Below are 16,089 nucleotides of genomic sequence, written 5' to 3' on the forward strand. Positions count from 1 at the left end.
GGCCTCTGTGGCAGCCGCTGATATCGGGCCACGGGGAGGGGCCGAAGCTTCGCTCCCACAGCACCTCCGGTGGCTACAGAGGGCGCGCTGCACGGGCGGCAGGTGATGTAGGGGAGCCCGCCCAGGGAGGGGATTAGGAGCCTCAGTTAAACGCTGATCTGTTCGCCTTTCTTCTGGAAAAGTAGCATCTTTCATTCAGAAAAAGGTAACTTATCCAATTTAAGTCATTTTTGCCCGAATTATTGGGATGGTCTCTTTTTCCTCCTGACCATTGCTGTTCTGACTCCCCTCCTCCTCCTCCTCCTCCTCTTCCTCTTCCTCCTCCTCCTCCTCCTTCTTCCCCCCATCTTCTTCTTAATATATATTTTATTGATTTCAGAGAGAGGAAGGGAGAGGGCGAGAGGGATAGAAACATCAATGAGAGAGAATCATTGATCTGATGTTTCCTGCACACCCTGTATCGGGGATTGAGCCCACAACTTGGGCATGTGCCCGGACCGGGAATCAAACCGTGGCCTCCTGGTTCATGAGGCGATGCCCAACCACTGAGCCACACCGGCCGGGCCGTTCTGACTTTCTGACGGCCTGGCTACACATCCCAGTGTAGTTGGCGTATTCCTCTGTCAAGACCTCCCCCACCCCCAATGCTTTTCATGGACAGTTTGTCATCTTCCCCCCTTTATCTTTCTTATTTCCCTCGTTCCTCTGCGTTTTGCTGGTATAGAAAGAGGTGAGCAGTGGCAGCGAAGGCGGCTCGGTGAAGAGAGAACCGCAGTGCCTCCCGCCCACCTGGCCGCGGAGCTGGGCCTTAGGCCAGAGCGGCACGGGGTGCCTGCACGTGACCTTGTATCCGTGTGCCTACGTGAGACCCGCGCATCAGGGAAGTGACTGCTTGCAGGAAGCCCCAAACCTGCTACATTTACTATTCTTGTCGAGGGAGCCCCTGCACCCACAAAAGCAAGTGCTTTCATCTGGACGGAGTCTTGCGGTGACGAGCGATTTCGGTGAAGCGGGGCAGCCGTGAGCTGACCAACTTCCCGACGTTAACAGGAAGCCCGCTGGGGGCGGTGCTGACTCTTAGGCCACCGATGCGTTTCCCAGAGGGCCTGCCGCAGTGCAGGAAGTTGCATTGTCCTGGTCCCGCTCCGGAACAATGTCGCACGCGTTTCCACACCGGACGTCGTTCCGTTGTAGGGAGTAGAGGCGTTTAACGTCTGTGGGGAGAGGCTGCTGCCTGGTCGTGTCTTGCGCCGGGGTTATGTGAAGTCAGTGCTGCTGCTGCAGCGGAACCGGGGTTTTTCTCAGAAGACCCCCTGGAACGCAGCCTCCGGTTGTTTATGTTGGAGGCGAGAGCTTTGTGTTCAAATCACTGTTCCAAACCGGATGAGTGCCATGTGTGATCGCGGTTAATGGGCATCAGGCGCCGGCACTAAACTTGAACATGCCAGTCTTGCTCAGTGGATAGAGCCTTGGCCTGTGGACTGAAGGGCCCCAGGGTCAATTCCTGCCAAGGGCACGTACCTCGGGTGCAGGCTCCTGGCCCTGGTCCGGGTGCATTCATGAAGCAACCCATCGATGTGTCTTTCTTGCATCGATGGTTCTCTCTCTCTCTCTCTGTGTCTCTCCCTTTCCCTTCCACCCTCTCTAAAATCCATGGGAAAATATCCTCCGGTGAGGACTAGAAACAATAAAAATTCAAGCTGCCAAAAGAGTTTGCTTTGAACCGAAGCTTCATCCCGGGTAGGACGGGAGGCTGGAATTAGGGGCAGATCTAAGTGCCCTGAGATGGCGGCGACGCTGATCCGTGCAGACCCCGAGCCTGAGACACACAGCAAGCAGAGCCGCCCGCAGCCCAGAGCGCCAGGCGGCTGAGCCTGAGGCAGGGGAGGCTGTGGACGAGATGTCAGTGGATGCAGGTCTCTCGGACACCTCGGTGGGCGGGTGGAGAGGGTGGCCTGTGAGCACATGTTTCCCCGGCCTGTACGGTTCCTGGAATCCTGAAACACGTCTTCTGAGCTGGTAGATCAAAAAGCCCACGGATGCAACCTGGGGAGTTGCCACAGAAAAGCAGTTGTCAGCGGAGAAACAAGCGCATATTGTCTAAAGAGATGACATCCTCTTTCTCCATCGCCAAAGGCAAGCTCTGTTCAATGTTAGCGAGACAGGCGCGCCCCTTGACGGGCGGGGAACGGCTTGGCCCGGCAGTGATCCCCGCTCAGCCCCGGGAACGGCTTCATTTGTTTCCCAGAAATCAGAAGGAGCACACATTGATTGGAAACGTTTCAACGCGGAGGGGGGAGTGGATTGCAAGAAGGTTTTGTAAAGCCTGGGGTGGAAACTGGGGGTCAGATGAGCCTTTCGCCTCCCCACCGCCTGCCCTGGGAGCTGGGCTCATTAGCTGCCTGCATGGGGATGCACGGGGATGCGTGTGGAGGGGACACACCTTTCCACGGGCTCAACACAGAGGAGCAATTCGGTGTGACTGAGTCCCAGCCGGTGACAGCCAGAGAGGAACAGCACAGGGGAAGCTTCCAGAAAGCGTGTGGCCGGAGTCAGAGCTGCAAATAACGAGCCAACAGCTCGTCTCAAGAACTGCCACCGCATCGGATGAACTGCAGACGCTGACGGCCTCGCCAAGGCACCGCGAGGGAATGCGCGTTGGAAACCAGAGCTCCACGCGTGGAGGCTCCAATCAACTTGCCGGGTCCCGTGGCCTCCCTTCAATGGAGCGGGGCGTGGACAGGCCAGGAGTCTGGGCCCGGAGGCTGCCTGCTCCCCTTGCCCCCCTTCTATATACAAGCACCCGGTTCCCAGGCGCTATGGAAAGCAGATGACACCCCCTCAATCTAACACCACCCCACAGACCCGACCCTTTCTGAGTCTCTTACACAGGTTCATTTTCATGAATAAAACCCGATTTCCCCATTATTCCCTTCCCTCTGGGGAAAGAGGATTTTATCAGAGTGCGTAACAAACGCGTACAATGTGTTAGCAAAGTAAAACGCGGGCCTGTGGGGCCAGCGACTGGGATCATCGCTCCAAATGTTTGGAACGGACATAACGTAGAAGTGAAACAGCAGTGCCGTTGGCTGGCTTCTCGGTGTCATGATTATTGAAAAGATCACACACAGGCACATCCATTTTGTCATCGGCGATGCGTGGGTGTCTGAGCTCTCTCCGAAGGCCCTTTCCGATCGGAGATTAGAACGAGGTCCGGGGTACACGGCCAGGGTGCTACTCACGGTAAATGCCTTCTCCCAGGGCAGCCCTGGCGTTGCTCCCTGCTGAGACGGGGGATGGGGGGGTGGGGGTGGGGCGGACGTAGATTATATGGTCCCATTCACACCTCTGGCTGGATTACCTCTGAGGGGATTGCACAATTACAGGTTGCCTGCTCTGGGAAATTGCCTCCCAGGAAAAGGGTTTGGGAGTTGGGGGGGGGGGGGGGGGGGAGGTGGTGGTGGGGGAGGGGGTGGTGGTGGCGGGGGAGGGGAGAACTTGGGAGAGGGAGTGGGGGAGGTGTCTGACCCACCCGGCTGCACCTCCGTGCCGCCCGGAACTTACTTTCTGTGTGAATGGAGTTGAGGTCTTTGAAGTTTGTCTGGACGCTGTAACTTTCCCCCTGCTCTCGGCTGCCTTCCTTTTGTGCTAGTGCTTGGACTGTGGCAATCCTACCTGGCTCACGCCGGGGACCCCATCACCCCGCCTCTAGATTTCCCGAAGGGTGAGCCTCCGGTTGAGATTTTGCAGGGTCAGAGGCTCTGATGCGTCCGCGTTATTCCCAGCTTCTCCGCATGAATCGTCTTGACATGATGGACTAGGCTTCGTGAGGCCCTTGTTACCTCTCCTACATCTGTTTATGTCAAGCCCCTGACGATGACAAATGCAAGGGAAGGCAAGACTCTCTGATGGCCCCTGTCCTCGACATGAAACGTCCTCCATGCTTATCCTGCGGTGGAATTGCAGAGAATGGGTTCCGACACCACCAGTGATGTTGAAATTGCTTTCTGTGGAGTTGCCAGACTCCTTGGAGGGTTTGCGATGGCTGATGGGGGCGTGGGTACAACTTAGGGGGGTCCCCCTGGCCTCTCAGTCACAGCGGCTCCGCCATAAAATGGTCACCCGTTTCATGCGCAAGAATTTCAGGACGTATTTTAGCTGGGAACAAAGGGGGAGGAGAGAGGACAGCTAAAGGGACAGGGTTTCTTTCTGAAGTGGTGAGAGAATGTTCTAGAATTGATTGTGGTGATGTCTGCACCTATCTGTGAATATACTGAAAAACCCTAACTGTACACGTTAAATGGGTGAATTACGTGGTATGTGAATTGCTGCTCAATGAAGTTGTTTAAAAAGAGGATTGAGCTGGTAAGTTTGAAAACCCATTTACTTAGACCCAGCCCTTCAATTCGAAGATGGAAAGAAAGGAAGCGCAGATCAAGGTCCAGTTTTCTGAAAGTGTGTTTCTCACCGTCCCCCTCAATCCACCCGCCGCCTGCACACACCCCTCTGCCAGTCGCCCCCCTGGAACCTGGGCTCCGTGGTCACTGCTGTGTGGCTGACACACTTGCTTCCTGTCCCTCGTGGATCGCTGTCCTTTGCTGCCGGGTGTCCTATGGCTTGAAGACAAGTTTTTCCATTTAGGTATTTTGTTTGATTTTTCTGGTTGTTTCTGGATGAGTCCTTGTTACTCCATCTTGGCTGAAAGTAGAAGTCACGATACCTTTAAAAATTTTATTTATCACTTTTTTTGGGGGGGGGGAGCAGTATTTAAGTATAATTTTATCTTTAATATGTTTATGCAGAATCCAGCTAATTTATTAAACTGCATCTTCTTTTATTTTGTAATTATCATCTCTGTAATTGTAATTGTTTACCATACCTTTCTAATTAGGCATGCACCTCGTTTTTCCTTTTTATTGCATTTGCATGACCAGGGCTTCCACAAGGAATGGTAATTAATAAGGTTAATAATGAGCATCAGGACTTGGTTACTAATGTTATTGAGGACAACTCCAGCATATCACTGCTAATGATCAGGTTTAATGTTGGTTTGAGGTGACCATTTTCTATCACATTAAGAAAGAATGTTTTTGTAATGTGTGATTATTTTTTTAATCAGAATTTTTTATAGAAACTATTTTGGGATATTTCAACTGATTATTTCAGATGCCTCCTGTGAACTCTCCCCCTTACTTTCTTAACCAAAATTTTCTAAATTGCAATATTCTATTCCTTTAACCTATTGTTTAACTTTAGTCACTAGTACTTTAAAATAATTGTATCAGCATTTGTGGTTATAAGTATTTCTCTGATTCATAATATTTAAAAATTTCGCTTTTAGTTTTATATTCTAATATCTTAAACATAAGATAGGAGAAACATAAAGCCTGTGGCCACTCTTCGCTTGTCTTTGCTTTCGCATTAAATACCTGTATGCTATACCCTTACTCTGATGTAGCTCAATCTAAACACGTGTGCTTCCTTTTAGCAGATACAGGGGGAAGTTATAATTTCTTTACGGTATGTTCATTAGTTTAGGCTTCCTGAGTAAAAAATGACACATTCAAACAGCTTGCTGGCTGTTTTAACTTTTCATGCTCGCCAAGGGGAACATGGGGAACAGTCTGTCTGTGTTCTCCCGGAGGCCACGGCATCTGGGGGTCATGAGCTATCACTTCTGGGAGGTTTTTTAAAAAAGCGTATTTGCTCACACCAGTTCTCTGTGGACGTAAGATGAGTTTGAAAACGCCGTGTTGTATTTACTTTCATTATCAGCTACTGTGGACGCACGTGGGTGATCGCTGCTCACTAGCCGTTCTGAGGGACTCCGCTAGTTGTTTCCATGTTGGTTGTGCGACCCGATGGAGATGCCATGAGGGGCGGGTGACAGAAATGCCTGCGGTTACGGGGGGACCGAGCCCCAGAGCCCAGCCACGGTTCTGCTCCCTCTCCTGTCATCGGTCATGAAACATGTGATGTCATGAAGATCACCCAGGGAGAGCTATGGGCCCTGGTTCAGCTCAGTGAAGTCTGCAGGTTCTTCTTTGGTTTTCATTATTTACAAACTAGAGGCCCAGTGCATGAAATCGTGTGGGACTCCAGACCCACCGTGCCGTGAGACCCATCAATGCACCTCCTGGTGACCTGTTGTTTGGTAGTCATGGCGTTAGGCATTATGCTCACTGGCTTTTTATAATATAGATAACACCAAGAAGTATTTTCCATTTCTTGCTTTACAGCTGATAATATTTTTATTGGTGAGTTGTTATAAAACATTACTATGGATTAAAAATATAAATCACTTTTATTTGCTATTTTTTTTTTGGAAATTTTGAGCAGTTGTAGTTTTTGTAGATTATCGCTGTACTAAATTGTGCATTGACTTTCCATAACCTTAAAGTGGAAGTGTTCGGAGGAAGACTAGAAGGATTTTTGCACTATTTCTCTGCATTTAGACCCCAGGAATCCCTCCTCTGTGCTAAGTCACTAAGTGAAGGCCGGCCAGTGTGAGTGAAGGCCACACAGCTTGACCTTCTCCCCAAAGCTGAGGTGGACGGGGAGGAGTGAACAGCTGAGGCTCTGGTGACCTCCCTCCTCTGGCTGAGATGGGGGGCCCTTTCTCTGAGGGGGATCTGAGCAGCACGTCTCCATGCCCGCCACAAGGACGGACGGTGTGGCCAGTAACAATTCTAAATGGGAAGCAGGGCCTGGCCGGCGTGGCTCAGTGGTTGAGCATCGACCTATGAACCAGAAAGTCATGGGCCCATTCCTGGTCAGGCCACATGCCCGGGTTGTGAGCTCGATCCCCAGTGTGGGACGTGCAAGAGGCAGCCGATCCATGATTCTCTCTCATCGTTGATATTTCCATCTCTCTCTCCCTCTCCCTTCCTCTCTGAAATCAATAAAAATATAATTTAAAAACAATAAATGAGGTGAAGCAGCAGGGAGGGTGCTGGCTGGCTTGCCTGCTGCTTCCGTTACTTTGGGGATGGAAGACGCCGCCTCTCCCTGGAGGGAGCTTTGCTCTTCGCGTGGCCAGCCTGTTGTGGGTGGGGGGTGGTGCGAGGCGCCCAAGCCCAGGGCACAGTGGCCTCACGGTGGCATCTCTGCACAACAGGAGGGGCTGATGGGTAGCAGGGCCCCCGTGAGCTATTTCTTCTTCTCCAACTGCTAACAAGTGCAGACGGTTAAGGCCATGGCTCGCACCCTCTAACTTCCCTTCTGCTGGGCCTCCTGCAGGGGCTGGGAAAGGGCGGGGCCAGGGAGGGCTCACAGGCAGGTCCCTGGGAACGGCTGGGCCTGTGCGGCCTGCGCTGGAACGAGGCCCGCTGTTTCCCCGGGAGAAGCGTGGAGTCCGTTTTCTCTGGAGCCTTTCGTGACCTGGCCAGGCCACCTCCCCTCTGGCTTCCACTTTCTGGATCCCACAGTCTGCGCTTTGGGGGATTTCTCTTTCTCTTCTGATGCTCCATTCCCCGTCGCTGCCTCCCGCTGCTTTGCTCCCCACACGTGTGTGCGTGCACAGCGGGGCGCTCTGTGTTGTGAGCTGTGTGTGTGTTTGTCACCATCGTCTGCTTGGACGGTTTAAGGGAACGCATTTGCTCTGGGCACGTGACCAGATGGGGTTCTGAGGACACGCGCACGGCGAGCTGAGCAGGTGCTGGTTTTCCTTCCTCCTAACACCGAGGTCAGAGGCCCCGAGTGTTTCCTAAGCTCGCGAGGAGGGCGGAGGTGGGGGCGCAGATGTCCGCGTGTGGACAGCTTCTCCCACCGGCACCTCCTGGTCCACGAGTTCGTGATCACCACTTGCACGGGGCTCACTCACCAGCTGTTCCCCTGCCCCTCCCGGCCACGGGGGCCCAGCACTGCCCAGGCCCCGGGCCCTGTGATGGGTGACATCACTTCCCATTGTTATGTCGCCTGCGACACAGTGAGCTGCTCTGAGCAGCAGGCGGGCAAGCCCAGTGGGCGGTTGAGCTGGTGGGGGAGCAGCTCCCTAGTGCTCTGCCAGCCGCGTGGAGAGAGGCCCACGTTGCTCTGCCTGGGGAGGGAGGTTCCCAGAGCGGCCATGTCCAAGGTGGAGCCTGGCAAGTAAGAAGGTGCCGGCCTGAGAGGCAGCGCCCGCCTGGGGAATCGAATGCGAGGAGGTGAAGCATGGAGGAAGGTCCAGAGTGGCCGGGGGCCGGGCAGGGCGGCCTGGACTTGGAAACCATGGTGGGGCCTGGTTATCATGGGGATCGCGGACGGCACTCGGGGAAGTGACAAGGTCAGATCTGGGTTCAGCGAGAGGCTCAGCCTGCAGGGGTGGAAGGAGCGGGCCTGGAGGGAAGCCAGAGGGGAGGCTAGTGGCTTGGGGGAGAGATTCCGGGATCGCACCACGGGTGGGCAGCGGGAATGGAGGGAGTGAGGGACCGCAGTGACTCGGTGGCTATGTGCAGCGAGGGAGGTGGGGGTCAGAACCGATGCCCAGTTCTTGGTGGTTGGCGTGTCCTTGCCCAGGAAGGAGAGGATGGAAATGGAGCAGGTACCTGGGAGGGAGGCCGAGGTCAGGTCTGGGTCAGGGGCTCTGGGACACTCAGCCCAGCTGTCAGGATGGCGGTGTTTCCCCCGCTGATGGCATATTCAAGCCCTCTGCCCCCAGGCTGTGCATGCGACTTTATTTGGACAAAGGGTCTTTGAGAGGAGGGTGTGCTGGGTTGGGTGGTCCTACTTCAATGGCTGGCGTCTTTATATGAGAAGAGAGGGAGCTCTGGGCACAGACCCGGGGACACATGGAGAGCTCGACGTGGTCACAGGGGCACAGGGTGGTGTGACGCCAAGCGTTGCTGGCAGCAGCCAGGATCTGGGTGAGAAGGAACCCACCGCCCAGCGCCTTGATTCCCGACTCCCGGCTCCAGACGGAGAGGAATTCCTATCGTTCAGCACTCCTGTTCGTGGTCCTTCCTATGGCACCAGGACTCTCACCAGGTGGATGTGGGGAGTTTTGCAGAGTGGCGAACGCACCTACGTGTTCAGACGGCCGGTGCTGTGACGCACTAAGCTGGGCCCCATCGCGCGTACATGGCAGAGCGCCAGGGTGTGTTTCCAGCTCCGATGGCTGCAATCACCGCGCGGATGTGGGGACCTTGGGAGACATGGGTGCAGACGGGGTTTTGTTCGGACCACAGCTGTTCAAGCCGACCCCGCCTCCCAGGGCCTCGCTGGCTTCCCCGCCCAGACGCCCAGACGAAACTGCGCCCGGCCGATGGGAGAAAGGGATGTGACTGCCTGTGACACTGCGCCTTCCGGGGACCGGGCCGGGCTGGGATCCGCTCGGGGCCCTGGCGGAGGCCCCAGCCGCATGGCACGGGGACGGCGGGTGCTCCAGCTGGACCTGCCGAGCAGTCACTCCTCCTGGGCAGGGTGGCCCGGCTCCCACACACATGGTTTATGGCCGAGATGGAAGAGCTCCGAGCGCCGTCAACGACACTCCCTCCTTATAAAGACGTGTGGGTTCTTTTCCAGAAGGAAATAAGGCTGCTGCCATGACCGTCCCTCCAGCCATAAATGATTCAAATGCCAGCTTCGCCTGGGCCTCACGTGAGGAGGGCGTATTAACTTATCCGAGAGGCGGGTGTGTGATGGGCGGCTTGTCTGTTACCCGGCTCCATATTTATGCCTGGAACCTGGGGATGTGTTACCTGCGCTCGCCGCCTCCCTCCTCCGCCCGAGATTTATGGCCGCCAGCCGGCAGGAGAGGGACAAAGAAGTAAATACAGCGGGTGACAGATTTATTCGGATGTGTTTTATGTTCTTGTGATCTTGCGTGCTTTATGGGGGTCTCCATAGCGGAGGCCTGTCCTTCTTTTCCCACTTTTCTCCCCTTTCTAACAGCAGGTCCAGTAAATTACGGGGTGGGTCTGGTGGAGGGGAAGAAAACCGGGCCATTTCCCTGCTCTTTGGTTCATTGTGTCATTAAAAATACACAGAACCAAACCTGCTATTTGGTCATTTTTTCTCCTGTTAACACCTGGCTCTGGCAGCATTTCTGTAGGAAAGAACGAGCCGTTTCTTTTATTTTTCTGTTTTGAGTCCTTGTTGTATTTTGGATGGCAGGGCAATCACCGGGTCTTACTGGCTCTCACTGCTGGGTCTCAGCCTCCTTCCTCTTTCTTACTTCCTGCAGGAGGCCACACCCCAGCCCTCTTCTGCGGTGAGGGCCGGGCATCCGGGAGCCCTCAGGGTGCGTGTCCCCGGAACAAGGCCCGGACGGGAGACATGCGATGGTCACGCAGACAGCCAGGCCCAGGAAAGGGGGCCCTGGACGGGGAAGGTCACTCTTCGGATCCGCAGGCCCCTCAGCCCCGCTGACATTCTTTGTCAGAACGGGAACCGGAGGCCACGCTCGCCGAGGGCCGGGCGGAGGGTCGCTTTGCTGACACGTGGGCCATCTGCCTGTGACCTGCACGGCAGCCCTGCACCCAGCACGTTCGGAACATTACAGAGCAGGAGACGAGTGGGTGCTGGCTCCTCTGAGCGCGTCATTGGCGACTCACGTTAAGCGCCCCAGACAGACTGGCTGGCGAGACGCTCGGGGCCTGAGCGGCGACGCTGCAAAACCACTTAGCGTCAGAGTCCCAGGAGAGCCCGGCGTTCTGTTACCTTAAGCAAAATAGGCTTAAAAAAACCCACACAAAACCAGCAAACATGTTCTGCAGGGTTCCGGTAAAAAGGACTGAGAAGAGCTGCTAGGAATCTGGTTTTATGTTATTTGTTTTCCCCCAGGATGAGTGCTGTACGGTGTGCTGGGCCGGACGCAATTCTTCAAAGGACCCAGACTCTAAAAACTCCGTCCAGGAGTCTGAAGTGTTTGCACCCCATGGCCCACCCACCGCGGGGCCCAGGCTGTGAGCTCCTGACGGGCAGGGGTGGCCCAGAGCCTCACACGGAGCCCGGCCCCGAGCCCTGTCTAGCCGTCGGGGCCAGCGGGGCCAGATGGGGCCAGATGGAGGTGACAACCAGGGGCTCTGAGATCAGCGGTTTGTCACTTCTCCCGGCACCTCGAAGGCTCATTTCAAACTTCACAAAATTGCAGAAGATGCTGGCGAGGCGGAAACAGACCCGGCGGACAGGTTGCTCCTGAGGGTGTCGTTACCGGGCTGCGATGGGAAATGATACAAAATATTAAGGGGACTTTTATGTGGTAACAAATGAGGAGCCGCGCGCTGGCCGGCGGGAGGGCGGCTGGAGAGGATGCGGGGGACGGAGTGAGGCGGCGACAGGAGGAAGGATGCGAGCTTGGCCATTTGCCGCCACTTGAGCGTCGCCATCAATCCTGCGCTTCACGGGGCCGTATTCCCTCGGCTTGAATATTCGATATTTTCAACTCATTAAAGGAAGAGAACTTTTTTTAAAAAATGGATTTGTCTCTGGATTTTCTACAAACGGCCGCGCGGATGATGGTAGGAGCCCCTTCGCCGTCGCTGTTCCGTCCCTTTTCTCAGGATAACGGATGAGCATTGGGGGTGTTTCATCTGCTCCGACCGTTTCCCATGGATCAGTGGCGACAGGAAACCCCCGGTAAGGGTGACGGAGGAAAATGAAAAGACACAATTTTGAAAAGTGCTGAGTGCCCCTCCCGCCTCCGCCGTGTCTTCAAAAGCTTCCCGTGACTGAGGGCTTGGCTGGGCCCCTGGCCCCGGCTCACAGCGAATGATTCAAAAAGAAAAGGAGGGAGTCTGTACAGACCAGAGGGGGCACCTGCTTAAAACCTCCCACGTGGTGTGGCACCGAGAGAGGAGGACACTGTCACCGTGGGTTCCCTAAGGCAGCCGGTGGCCTGGGTCCTGAATGCTGGGCCCGTGGCCTCATCTCTCACAGATCCACGCAGCCACGTGACACGTTTGGTGGGCACAGCTGGTGGCAATGGGGGGCGGGAAGAGCTCTCTCTCTGGCTCCAGGGTCCTGCCAGCAGCTTCAGAAATCCCTGCATCAGCGTCCCCCACTGCTCTCCCCGGCCAGCACCTGCTACTGGGGAACGTTTGGCAGTGATGGTTAGGATGGTTCTGGAAAACAAACAACCCAACAGAAAAGTAAAGCACAAAGTGATCACTACCATCTTTCTTGGAAGTTTTGTTTTGTTTTGAGAACAGCAGTTTTTTCTAGATTCTCACAGACACACGATGAAGGGTTGACCTTGGCCTCCAGTTTCTCCTCATTTGGCAGCTGGTGACTGCTCCCTGCCTTCCTTCGCGGGCTCCGCGCTGAGGCGGACGTCCCTGCGTGGCAGTTTGCACCGGATAGAACTTCTTGCTCCGAGCCATCTGCTTCTCTTCATGCCCAGGACTCCCTGTTTGTGCTCGCGTCTCTGTTTCAAAGGGCGGGCTACTTCCCTCTAAAATGCCTCGTAAAATGCGGAATGTCGGCTTACTGGTCAACCCGAGAAGGCCACCCCACGGAAGTTTGTGAACAGACACTCGTGGAAAAGAGAGGGGCTGTTGGGGTGGCCCACTGCCGGCTGTGGAGCCCCCACCGTGCTGCGTTCTCACTCTGGGTCATCGGCTCCGTCTCGTGAACCCCTGCTGGGCACAGTCCTTCTTACACAGCACATTTTGTAAAGCAGTTCCAGTAGTTCTGGGAGCCAACAGCTCAGAAGTGCTTGAAAGAAAAACAAATGGAACCTCAAGGGTGAGCCTGGAAAAATCTTAAGATAATCAGAGTTTATTTCTAACGTTGAGTTTCGTATGTCTTTGGTGGGTATGTTCCAAATGGATTTGATGTGAATGCCTGCCTTCTCTCTTGTGGGGGAGGGGGCTGTGTGCAGGGGTCGGGACACTGGTGTATATGGAGATGAATTTGATGAGGGGGTTTCATACGTGTGAACATTAAGCTCATCCTATTTGCAAATTACTTGGTGGATAGTTTCAGTTTTCTTTTTTTCTTTTTTTTTTAAGTGTTCTCATGTTTTAAGAAAAAAAAGTATTAATTCCCCTGCCCCCCCCCACTTTGTCCCCCCCCCATTTTTTTCCTTTTCACTTTATCTTTTAGTTTTTGAATGATAGTTAACATTCAATATTATTTTATAGTAGAGGCCCAGTGCACGAATTTGTGCATGGGTGGGGTCCGGCTCGTCCGCCCCTATGGGGGGGGAGGGGATGTGGGAGGTTGGCTGGCTGGCCCCACCCCTGATCGTGGTGGGGGTGCTGATCGGGGGCCAGGCTGGCTTGGGGGAGGAGCTGTGGGAGGTTGGCCGGCCCCCATGGGGCCAGTTGGCCAGCTGCAGTGCGCATCATAGCGATTGGTCGTTCTGGTCGTTCCAGTCATTCCGGTCGTTCAGGTCGCTTGGCTTATATATATATAGATTAGTCTCAGGTGTACTGCATGGTGCTTAGACATTTCTATTTTTTTACGAAGTTAGCCTCTTTCTATGCTAAGCCTAGCACCCACTCTAATGGTTTTCTGTTGTGCAAAGGTTCTCTTCTCTCTCAAGTATGCAAATGCCTTAACCAGAGGCTTAAAGCAAGAACGCTGACCCAGAGGATTGCTGTGATGGGACACATTCTAGAAACCTGTGGGAAGGAACCATCTCAACATGAAGGGCTGGGAGAGCTCATGCCAGCTTTCTGAGGCCATTTGGATCTTCTGAAGTATATTTTGATTTTCTTTGTCCCTGGTGACCCTCATGAGTTATCATCATCATCATCATCATCGGTTCATGTTGTGTAATTGGGTTAGAGGGTGTCTTACTTCACAGACAAGAATGCCCGTCTGAGCAGCAGGTCCACCCTCTGCCCCAGGTTGGCACGGACCCCACAGGGCCCTGAATGGATGTTCACAGCTTGGTTGTCCTTTTCCCAGGACATTTCTTCTCATCCAGCCTGACCCAGAGAATGGAGCAGGGAGAGTCTGGACCTACGGAGAGAAACCAGAGGGACTGGGAACACCATGAAACCGGTCCCCTCCCTGACCGCTAGGGGTGGCCGAGGCCAGGCACTGAGGCCAGCCACTCAACTCCCAACTCTGACCTCTGGTCCCAAACCTCAGGGCACCCAGGTACGCAGAGGCTCATCCTTAGGGATGGAGACGGTTACGATGGCGGAGCAACTCCGTGTTCAGCCTTTCACCAGTGCCTCACCCGACTCCTAGAGCTGGGGGGTGTTTGAACCGAGGATGTGCCTGGGCCCACTGTCCCATGAGGAGACAAATGGGACTCTCATTTTTAAGACCAGTTGCCTCCTGGCCTCAGGGTGGGGGATGGAGGTCACAGGAAGAGCTGCAGCGAGCTTTGCTGTGATACAGGACCCAACGTTCCACCATCCTTTTCACAGGCCAGGAGTCTTCTTCACACCCCATCTTTCTGAAGTCATTCCAGGGCCATTGAGGGGCAGGACCAGCAGGTGCCCGGTGCACTTGTGTGCCAGTGGCCTGTCAGATGGAGCAGTCCACATCTCAGAGGTTGCCATCTGATGGGTCCTTCCCACAGTGCCTTGCAGCTCAACCCACTGCCCCGCCACCGTTCCCCTGAGGAGGTGAAGTTGGGGAGGTCCCCTCTGCCTGCACGCAGGGAGGAGGACCAGGGCCACCTCTCAGGTAGGCGGTATCTCCCTGGACTGCGTGCTTTTGTGTTTCTGAGAATCATTATTCCTGATATGAGGCCTGAAACTCTCTCTGCTGCTAGTGATTTATTCACAGACGCACCCGCAGTCCCAACCTCGGAGGAGGTTTTTATCTGCCAGCTGTAAATATAAGGCATGCAAACACAGCCAGCCTTTTAGGCCACAACTGCAATCCAACTGAAGTGGCCACACAGTAAATTAAGCACACTTCTGTGCTAGCAAGTGTCAGCCTTCACAGGGCCCTGAGCAACCACAACTGGGCCATGCACTGCGCCCTCACAGGTGTCAGGACAGGAGGGGCGCTCAGCAGCCAATCGGCAGAGAGCAGGACTTGCTGCCCTCCCGCCCAAACTCCCCAGGCGGGGGACTCATCCCGCGGGTGACAGGCTGGGGCAGAAACAGCAGGCTGTAAGTGTGACTTGTAGAAATAAACCAGGGTCTCATTTGCTGCCCCTCCTCCCCCATGTGGTGCTGGCGCCAAGAAGGCAGAGTCTTAATAGAGAGCAATGATTTTTTCCGTGTTACTGAGCAGATTGGACCTGGCCTGGACAGCTCTTTGAAATTGGTCCATGGAGCAGCAGGCACGTTGAAAAGCCTATACTTTGGGGAGCTGATCAACAAGCTGGAAGCAGCGAAAGGGCAAGTTCCTGAAATAGATGATGCTGGGTGCCCAGCTTCATGGCTGGACTCTGGTGCAGGAACCTGTGTCAATTACAGAACCTAGGCTGCCGGTAGGTGGGGATGTGCTGCCAGTAGGATCTGCTGGGGGCTGAGAAATTTGCCCTTTGGACTCACTCTACCTCCTCTGTCCTCAGGGGAACAGAGCAGATATTGAGCCAGGTCAAGCACTGTTTCCACTCTGGGATAATTACGTACATGTTTTGGATGGCAAGGCGCTGAGACAGCCTGCCCACTTCTGATGAAGGCCTGCTCCCCTGAAGGCAAGCCCAGACTTAGGAAGCGGGGGGTGGGGGGGAGGGGCGTCTCCAGATCACACACATTTCATCTCAGAATGTTTGTCAGTCCTGTGGGGCTTAATGCCAATCCCTGAAATGGCACTGGTACCCGTAGTCCCATTGGTGGAGGCAACACCCACTTAACTGGGGGCAATAGTCAGGGTATGAGGGTTCTGGGGAGACTCTTGCTGGCATCTGTTCACCTAAGTGAGGGGACTGAGAGGAATGGGCAAAACCCAGGGTCAGAATGAACCAGGTGCTTTGCTTGCTTTGTGAATGTTCCTCAAATGAAGTCACTTGATACAAGCAGGGCACAGTAGGGTGTTTAGGTTTGCATTTATCAGGCAGGAAAAAGTATCTGCAGCCTAGGAGGAAGGTGAGTTTGGCAAGGAGGCTGTGCGTTAACTCCAAGACAGTAAAATATTTGCAAGGAAGTTATGCAGGAAGGTTTAGAAATATCGTCTGAAATAATCACATGATTAAAAAAAGCTTAAGAAATTCAAAGCTAGTAGAGGAAAAATATAATAAAGATCAGAGCAGGT

General features: G+C 54.3%; 1 long non-coding RNA gene across 1 annotated transcript in view; it reads left to right on the top strand.

Moving 5' to 3' along the window:
- Positions 1-12,329: 12,329 nt before the first annotated feature.
- LOC139021405 (uncharacterized) overlaps positions 12,330-16,089 on the top strand; it is a 61,599-nt gene continuing 57,839 nt past the window's right edge. The window contains exon 1 of the long non-coding RNA XR_011473501.1: positions 12,330-12,663. This is a non-coding gene — a long non-coding RNA (uncharacterized lncRNA). The remainder of the gene's footprint in view (positions 12,664-16,089) is intronic.

This window comes from Myotis yumanensis, unplaced genomic scaffold (genome assembly GCF_028538775.1).
Source record: "Myotis yumanensis isolate MYYU_CA2020_CCGP unplaced genomic scaffold, mMyoYum1.0.hap1 SCAF_13, whole genome shotgun sequence".
NCBI lineage: Eukaryota > Metazoa > Chordata > Mammalia > Chiroptera > Vespertilionidae > Myotis > Myotis yumanensis.